This window comes from Calidris pugnax, unplaced genomic scaffold (assembly GCF_001431845.1).
Source record: "Calidris pugnax isolate Ruff unplaced genomic scaffold, ASM143184v1 scaffold17, whole genome shotgun sequence".
NCBI classification, from domain to species: domain Eukaryota; kingdom Metazoa; phylum Chordata; class Aves; order Charadriiformes; family Scolopacidae; genus Calidris; species Calidris pugnax.
Window position 1 is genome coordinate 13,170,083 of NW_015090794.1, and position 9,822 is coordinate 13,179,904.

Here is a 9,822-nt window from a genome sequence, read left to right on the forward strand (position 1 = left end):
CCAGGGTTTTTTGAGGCTGGGCTTTCTCCCCAAGCTAGTGTCACAGGCGGGAGGTCCCCTGGTTCTCCAGGGTGGTATTTCTGTAAAATGACCTGCAAAGCTTCAGGATTTTCCTGCTCTTTTTCCAATGTTGTCTTACTTGCTTATTCTCACACTGCGAATTCCATCCTTGATCCCAGGGATGGCAGGACTGTGGCTCTGGGCAGGGCTAGGACATAACACGCTGTTGAAACTGTGATTGAGTGAGAAAGCAAGTAGTTTTTACTCTGATTTCACTAAAGTTTTTTCAAATCAGGAATAAAAAAAAAAAAAAGTGAGATGATCAGGTATTCTTGAGATTCCTCAAGCATTAAATAAAGCAACACTCATCTGTGCCCTCCCTGTTGGGAAAAAAGGGTAAAAAGGCCTCAAGCTTCTTTGACATCCCAGGAGACTCTTGTGTGAAGTCACTCTATGCTTCAATAATACTGTTGAAAATGTGATTGAGTGAGAAAGCAAGTCGTTTTACTCTGATTTCACTAAAGTTTTTTTAAATCAGGAATTAAAAAAAAAAACAGAAGTGAGATGATCAGGTATTCTTGAGATTCCTCAAGCATTAAATAAAGCAACACTCATCTGTGCCCTCCCTGTTGGGAAAAAAGGGTAAAAAGGCCTCAAGCTTCTTTGACATCCCAGGAGACTCTTGTGTGAAGTCACTCTATGCTTCAATAATGGTTTCTTTTTTCCCAAGCTACCCCTGCAGCATTCATCTAATGGGGGTATTAGCTTTATAAATAGATTTTTTTTTTCCCAAGCTACTCCTGCAGCATTTATCTAATGGGGGTATTAGCTTTATAAATAGACCCTTTACAGCTAGAGGTTCTAGGAAGGGGAACCCACCAGACTAATTTGCTCAGAGAGGCTGGTGAAAAAAAAAAAAAAGGCAGGGTAGGAAGCGACGAGGGTTTCATCTGGCTGGTGTGTGGAAGTGTCAGACACTTTGTGTTCAGGTTTTTGCATCCACTTTCTGCTTTTACTCGCAAGTTGGGCATCAATTTTTGCTCTAACCAGAGCCTACCCCCAATACCCAGCTGGCCAGATGAATTTTCACCTAAAAGCTGTTTTCAACCCTGGGCTGCCGCGTTTTCTGCCCCAATCCCCACAGCCTGAAGGTTTATTTTTGCTGCTGAGGCTCAGCTTGTGAACCCCTTGGTGCTGGCGTGGAAGGGGGTTTCACAAGGAGACTTCTTCCTTCCCACTTTCTTTAACGTTAACCCTCAACTCGGCTCTCGGTGCTGAGGAACCCAGGGAAACCTGGTGCCTTTGTGCCTGGGGAAGGAAAATATCCAGGAATGTCACGTTCCCCTTAATTACACTGCAGAGCAGCTCCCTCCCCGTTAATGTGCTGGCATTAGAGAGGAGCTGGGAGAGCAGAGTGCGGTACCCAGGATAAGCTGCAGCCCATGTATCAAGGAGAAGGGGTAATAAATCAAGGGCCTCCGTTTGATCACTCAGCAGATAAGCAAGAGAAGCTACTTAGGATGAAAAAACATCCCCAAGCAAGTAGATTTCCAGATCTATCTCAGACTTTGCCTGACAGGTCAGGAGAGGAGAGACTGGCTTCTCATTTATATGCAGTGAAAAACAAGATTATATTTCCACTCTCCATTAGCTCCCTCCAAAGCTGAGTGCCGCTTGGCCTGTCTGAAGCTTATTTCCCAGAATCTGCCTAATTTCAGGGTGTCCAATTTAAACTGCTGTGGCACAGATTAAATTTATAGACAACATGACACTTCCCATGTCCCTGGGAGCTGAAAGTTAAGATCGTCTTCACTACAAAGCAGAGGGACCCAAAAAATCATAGTCATAGAATTGTCTAGGTTGGAAGAGACCTTTAAGATCATCTAGTCCAACCATCCACCTAACTCTGATAAAAACCATCACTAACTCATGTCACCAGGCACTATGTCAACCCATCTTTCAAATACCTCCAGGGATGGTGCCTCAAACACTTCCCTGGGCAGCCCATTCCAATGCTTAATAACCCTTTCAGTGTAAATTTTTTTCCTAATATCCAGTCTGAACATCCCCTGGAGCAACTTGGGGCATAAATCATTGTTTTCTCATGATAACTTTTGGTGTATTTTCCTGTAAAGCCAACATCTTGTTTCTTGACCTACCTGGAGGGAAGGTTACAGAGAACAACCAGCCAAGGTGTCAAGGAGAAAGAGGCAAAGTAGGCTTAGAAGGACACTATCACCAGTTGCCCAACTGGCCCTTTTTGAGGAGCATCACTGGGCAAGAACCTGCTTTCACAGCTGAGGAGAACAAGCCCCACACAGCACTAGGGTGAAAGAAGCCCCTCTGGGGGAGGCCCCTTTCTCCAAGCTCTGGTCTTGGTGCAGCCACATTATTTAATTAATTCCAATCATCATTTGGGCACCGCCATCAAAGCTAGGGACACAAAGGGAAATGGGAGCTCTTCAAGGACTATCCCAAGTACTCCTTACCTGTGGAGGTGCCACCTCTGCCCAGTTTTTGCCCCAAGCATGGCTTTCCATCCTCCCCTGTTGCTTTCAGGGCGCTGCTTTCTGGCAGAAGATGATGGGACCGTGGAGGTCTGTGCCCTCAGCCCCCATCACACAGCCTTGGGTGGGCTTGGGGGCCTCCACGGCCAGGGAAGCCATAGGATGGAGAGCCCAGTGGTTGCTCAGCCAGCACCAGGGCAGCAGGAGCCCTCCTGATGGCTGTGGTGGGATGGGGATGGTGCCCTGTCCTCTGAAAAAGAGAAAGGCAGAGCCCATAGGGAAACACAGAAATAATATTAGCATTTAAACAGCGAGCAGCTGTTTCAGCACACAACCTTTCACGCTGCCAGGAGAAGGAACAGCTTGTTTAAAAAACCTTTTGGATTTATCAAACTGCAGTGAAAGTCCTGAAGTTCTGGAAGCTGGGTTTGTCTTCTGTTCCCAGCTCTGCTTCGGTGTTAAACCGTCAGGGGTGAAACAGCCGCTCCACGAGTCCCACCTGGCAGGGGAGGGGAGGTCTGGGATGAATAGACCTTGGGGCTGAGCCAGCCCAGCAATTCTGTGTCCCTGTGCTGGCAAAAACCTATGGTCTCAGCAGCAGAATTAAGTGTTGCTCTGGTACAAGGGCAGGGCAGCTGGTTTAGGCTCAATACATCTAAAAATAGGTCTGTGACACGGAGATGTTCGGAGTGGAGACGGTGGAAGGGCTTCAGGATGGGGATGGGGATGCAGCTGGAGTGGTGCAAGAAGCAGCAGAGCATCACAATAGGAGGAGGTGGAAGGGTTTGACACCTTTGAGCCCCTTGTAGTCCCTCGAAGAGCTCCAGGAAAGCTGGGGAGGGACTCTGGATGAGGGAGGGGAGCCCTAGGAGGAGGGGGAAGGGTTTGACCCTGCAAGAGGGGAGATGGAGCTGAGCTGTGGGGAAGAACTTGTTTGGTGTGAGGGTGGTGAGAGCCTGGCCCAGGTTGGCCCGAGAAGCTGTGGCTGCCCCATCCCTGGAGGGGTTGAAGGGCAGGTTGGAGGGGGCTTGGAGCAACGTGGTGTAGTGGGAGGTGTCCCTGCCCAGGGCAGGGGGTGGCACTGGGGGGCTTTAAGGTCACAAGGAAAAGATGAGCAACAGCAGGGACATGCCTCATCTGGAAATCACCCCTGTCTTGTAACTCCCTTTTCCTATTGCAAAAATACACTCAACTGTGAAATTGAGCCCAGAGGAAGCCATCCCTCCTCCATGCTGTGGCTGCGTCTCCCGCCTCTGTCTGGAGCATACGGAGGATGCAGGGAGACCTTGTAACCTTTCCACTCTTGAGGCAAAAGCTATTGCACTGCAGATATTATGGGATTTGGGGAATTATTATCCCCCCCAGGTTAAGTAACCAGGATCTCTGGCTCCCTGGGCAAGGGATAGATTGTTTTCTCTGCAGGCTGGGTGCCTGCATCGGCTGCTAAGCTGTTGGACGATCTCTGGTCACATCAGAAAAAAAAAAAACCCTCATGATGAGGATGTCTGTGCCTCTTTATGAACAGAGTCACAGAATCTTCATGGTTGGAAGGGACCTTTGAGATCATCGAGTCCAACCATAAACACACACAAAAAAACCAACCAAAACCCCCACATCCAACCCAACAACCTTAGGCACTAGAGCACGCCCTGAAGTGCCACATCTACACGTTTCTTAAATGCCTCCAGGGATGGTGACTCCATCACCTCCCTGGGCAGGCTGTTCCAGTGCCTGACCACTCTCTCAGGAAAGTCATTCTTCCCAATATCTAATCTAAACCTCCCCTGCCCCAACTTCAGACCATTTCCTCTGCTCCTGTCATTATTCCCTTGGGAAAGAGGCCAACCCCCACCTCTCTACACCCTCCTTTCAGGGAGCTGTAGAGGGCAATGAGGTCTCCCCTCAGCCTCCTCTTCTCCAGACTAAACATGCCCAGTTCCCTCAGCCTCTCCTTATATGACTTGTTCTCCAGACCCCTCACCAGCTTGATGGCTCTCCTCTGGACACGCTCCAGCACTTCAGTGTCCTTAAGAGGTGACATGTACTCCCAAAAATCTCTCTTTACCGAAGCTCCAAAAAATACATCATGTATTTTATCATCACACCCAGGACCCACCTTCAGGTTTCAGTGATGAAAAAAGAAGCAACAACCCCTGGAAACCTCATCCAAAGCTTATTGAATCAGGGGAGAATGGCCTCCAGGGTGGTCAAGCTGCCCTGCACCTCATCAGTAATGGGGTTTGCAAACACCCCATCACTACAGGAGGGTGCTCTGCTGTGGGAAGCACCCTCCGAGCCAGTCCTGCAAGCCCTTGGTGCCAGTGGTAGCCAGCAGAAAGGAGCCCAGCCAGTATCCAAGAGCTAAAAATCTTATCTCTTCTTCTCTGGGGAGGCAAAGGTCCTTGAAGACAGAAATTGCCGAGGCAGAAGGCATGGAGTCCACACTGCTGCTTCCCTGCAGCAGCCAAAATGGGCGTTGAGTGGGGAAGGAGCAATAACTGGGGGACTTTTTCTACTGATTAATTAGCCCTTCTATCATCAGAGGGAGAGACAGCTGCACAGGCAGCCCCGGGTAACACCTAAAAATCCAAGGGGCTGTTTTCCACCCAGCTCAGGGTATCGATTGATCCCTTCAGATCCGCACAGCCCAAACGCCCACAATTTTGTGAAGATTTTGTAGGTACACAGAAATCAGACGCCAGAAAGAGCCCGGAACAGCAGCGTGTGCCGAGCTGCCCATCTCTTCATGATCGACCCTCAAAGAGGGGCTGCATTTGAGCAGAGGAGCCATCTCCCTGCAAGCAGGAGGAGAAGAGCATCCCAGCCCCGGCTCTGCCCACCCCACCAGCTCACTGGGAAGCTCACATGGTAACGCATGCGAGGAACTGCTAAGAGGCCAGCAAGTCCCTTTCTGACGTTATTTTCCCCCAAAGTGAAGAAAAAGGCAGAGTTTTCCCAGCAAGCTGAAGTTAAACAGCCAACCTGCAGCGTGCCTGGTGGGCTGCAGGCTCAGGAACCTGCGGGCTTTGGGCAGGATGCTGGAGGAGATGCATCCTCACATCTCAACCCCTAGCTGGGATTACCAAGTTCCATCAGCCCCACCTCGAGTGACCTTCCCCATGACACAGCACAGCTTCTGCAGTCTCTCATTCCCACCATACCAGATTGTGCCACGGAGATGCTGGGAGGGCTGGAGCCACAGTCTCTCATTCCCACCATACCAGATCGTGCCACAGAGATGCTGGGAGGGCTGGAGTCCCTCTGCTGTGAGGACAGGCTGAGAGAGAAGGCTCCGGGGAGACCTTAGAGCCCCTTCCAGTCCCTCAAGGGAGGAAGCCATCCCTCCTCCATGCTGTGGCTGCGTCTCCCGCCTCTGTCTGGAGCATACGGAGGATGCAGGGAGACCTTGTAACCTTTCCACTCTTGAGGCAAAAGCTATTGCACTGCAGATATTATGGGATTTGGGGAATTATTATCCCCCCCAGGTTAAGTAACCAGGATCTCTGGCTCCCTGGGCAAGGGATAGATTGTTTTCTCTGCAGGCTGGGTGCCTGCATCGGCTGCTAAGCTGTTGGACGATCTCTGGTCACATCAGAAAAAAAAAAACCCCTCATGATGAGGATGTCTGTGCCTCTTTATGAACAGAGTCACAGAATCTTCATGGTTGGAAGGGACCTTTGAGATCATCGAGTCCAACCATAAACACACACAAAAAAACCAACCAAAACCCCCACATCCAACCCAACAACCTTAGGCACTAGAGCACGCCCTGAAGTGCCACATCTACACGTTTCTTAAATGCCTCCAGGGATGGTGACTCCATCACCTCCCTGGGCAGGCTGTTCCAGTGCCTGACCACTCTCTCAGGAAAGTCATTCTTCCCAATATCTAATCTAAACCTCCCCTGCCCCAACTTCAGACCATTTCCTCTGCTCCTGTCATTATTCCCTTGGGAAAGAGGCCAACCCCCACCTCTCTACACCCTCCTTTCAGGGAGCTGTAGAGGGCAATGAGGTCTCCCCTCAGCCTCCTCTTCTCCAGACTAAACATGCCCAGTTCCCTCAGCCTCTCCTTATATGACTTGTTCTCCAGACCCCTCACCAGCTTGATGGCTCTCCTCTGGACACGCTCCAGCACTTCAGTGTCCTTAAGAGGTGACATGTACTCCCAAAAATCTCTCTTTACCGAAGCTCCAAAAAATACATCATGTATTTTATCATCACACCCAGGACCCACCTTCAGGTTTCAGTGATGAAAAAAGAAGCAACAACCCCTGGAAACCTCATCCAAAGCTTATTGAATCAGGGGAGAATGGCCTCCAGGGTGGTCAAGCTGCCCTGCACCTCATCAGTAATGGGGTTTGCAAACACCCCATCACTACAGGAGGGTGCTCTGCTGTGGGAAGCACCCTCCGAGCCAGTCCTGCAAGCCCTTGGTGCCAGTGGTAGCCAGCAGAAAGGAGCCCAGCCAGTATCCAAGAGCTAAAAATCTTATCTCTTCTTCTCTGGGGAGGCAAAGCTCCTTGAAGACAGAAATTGCCGAGGCAGAAGGCATGGAGTCCACACTGCTGCTTCCCTGCAGCAGCCAAAATGGGCGTTGAGTGGGGAAGGAGCAATAACTGGGGGACTTTTTCTACTGATTAATTAGCCCTTCTATCATCAGAGGGAGAGACAGCTGCACAGGCAGCCCCGGGTAACACCTAAAAATCCAAGGGGCTGTTTTCCACCCAGCTCAGGGCATCGATTGATCCCTTCAGATCCGCACAGCCCAAACGCCCACAATTTTGTGAAGATTTTGTAGGTACACAGAAATCAGACGCCAGAAAGAGCCCGGAACAGCAGCGTGTGCCGAGCTGCCCATCTCTTCATGATCGACCCTCAAAGAGGGGCTGCATTTGAGCAGAGGAGCCATCTCCCTGCAAGCAGGAGGAGAAGAGCATCCCAGCCCCGGCTCTGCCCACCCCACCAGCTCACTGGGAAGCTCACATGGTAACGCATGCGAGGAACTGCTAAGAGGCCAGCAAGTCCCTTTCTGACGTTATTTTCCCCCAAAGCAAAGAAAAAGGCAGAGTTTTCCCAGCAAGCTGAAGTTAAACAGCCAACCTGCAGTGTGCCCGGTGGGCTGCAGGCTCAGGAACCTGCGGGCTTTGGGCAGGATGCTGGAGGAGATGCATCCTCACATCTCAACCCCTAGCTGGGATTACCAAGTTCCATCAGCCCCACCTCGAGTGACCTTCCCCATGACACAGCACAGCTTCTGCAGTCTCTCATTCCCACCATACCAGATTGTGCCACGGAGATGCTGGGAGGGCTGGAGCCCCTCTGCTGGGAGGGGGGGCTGAGAGAGTTGGGGGGGTTCAGCCTGGAGAAGAGAAGGCTCCAGGGAGACCTTGGAGCCCCTTCCAGTCCCTAAAGAAGGGGGGCTCCGGAGGGGGAAGGGTTTGACCGTGCAAGAGGGGAGATGGAGCTGAGCTGTGGGGAAGAACTTGTTTGGTGTGAGGGTGGTGAGAGCCTGGCCCAGGTTGGCCCGAGAAGCTGTGGCTGCCCCATCCCTGGAGGGGTTGAAGGGCAGGTTGGAGGGGGCTTGGAGCAACGTGGTGTGGTGGGAGGTGTCCCTGCCCTGAGGATGACAAAAAAGCTGTCCCTGGCTCAAAGAGCGGGGCAAAGGGATTATTTAAAAAATTTTTTTCCAAAGGGATTTTTCTAAAGGCACCTTCAGGGCTGTGTTTCACCTTTGGAAAGTCATCTGTGGGGATGACAAAAAAGCTGTCCCTGGCCCAAAGAGGGGGGCAAATGGATTATTTAAAAATTTTTTTTCCAAAGGGATTTTTCCAAAGTCACCTTTTGGGCTGTGTTTCACCTTTGGAAAGTCATCTGCGTGTCTACCCCAGGGCTGTGAATGCAGCTGGGTGCAGAGCAAAGCTCAGCCCCAAGCCCCTCATGCATCACACCCAGGCAAGAAGGTGGCGACCGCCCTGATTTCCACACCAGCAGGTGAAAAGGAGATGCTGTTTTCCCTGGGATGTGGCCACGCTGCCACCAGTCTGGCCAGAAAGAAGACAAGCAAGTGATAGATCAGCCACAATTCTGCTTAAATAGGTGGTAGTAGAAGAAGTTGCATCCCAGCTGCTAATAGGAAGGAAGGAGATAAAAGATGGAGCCTCTTATCTGCTCCTTGAATTCCTGATGCCGGGGGTACAGCGGTCCTGACGTGGAATATGGATGCTGTGCTGCCTGCCAAGGCTTTACATATGGAGGAGGGCAAACCATGTCCTTCAGCAGAGGACGGGTACAAAGAGTCCAGCTCCGGGGCAGGATGTGAATATAGATGATTTTCAGAGAAGTTCTTGATCTTATCGTTTAAACCTTCCTGCTTGAGTAAGGTGAGAAACACGACGGAAACTAAAGAGACTTGGTCAGCTTTGAATACAGACCCAGCAACCTGGGCGCCTGGGGGCTCTCTGGAAGGACAGCATCTGCTGAGGGTTTCTCTGAGTAAGTGCCAAATTCAATAGTGCCTTTGTGAGCTGGGAACAGTCATTTATCACGAGCGTGTGGCAGTGCGGCGCTGGAGCACCGGCTTGGAAATGACCTTTGCTGTGAAACAGCGTGGATGGAGTGGGATCCCCTGGCTGCTGCTGCCCGAGGGGATGGAAATGGGGTGGAAATGCTGTGTAAAAGCCAGAGCTCAGAGCTCCAGGTCCCATACGACCCCTGGATTGGGGTACCCTCCAAGGCATCTCTTAGGACATGACTTGCAAGCTTCTTTCTTTTCTACTCAAAAGATCAGAATCATAAAACAGTTTGGGCTGGAAGGGACCTCAAAGCCCCCCCAGTGCCACCCCTTGCCCTGGGTGTCAAGGGACACCTCCCACCAGACCAGGTTGCTCCAAGCCCCCTCCAACCTGCCCTTCAACCCCTCCAGGGATGGGGCAGCCACAGCTTCTCGGGCCAACCTGGGCCAGGCTCTCACCACCCTCACACCAAACAAGTTCTTCCCCACAGCTCAGCTCCATCTCCCCTCTTGCACGGTCAAACCCTTCCCCCTCCTCCTAGGGCTCCAAGGGGGTCCCTCCCCAGCTTTCCTGGAGCCCCTTGAGGGGCTGGAAGGGGCTCTGAGGTCTCCCTGGAGCCTTCTGTTCTCCAGGCTGAACCCCACCATCTCTCTCAGCCTGTCCTCCCAGCAGAGGGGCTCCAGCCCTTGGATCATCTTTACGATTCTCCTCTGGACTCTGGGCTCGTACTGAATGTGATCTGGATTAAAAATAACTGCTTCTGGTCAAGCTATTTTTAATTCATGTTAGCGCCACGAGTCC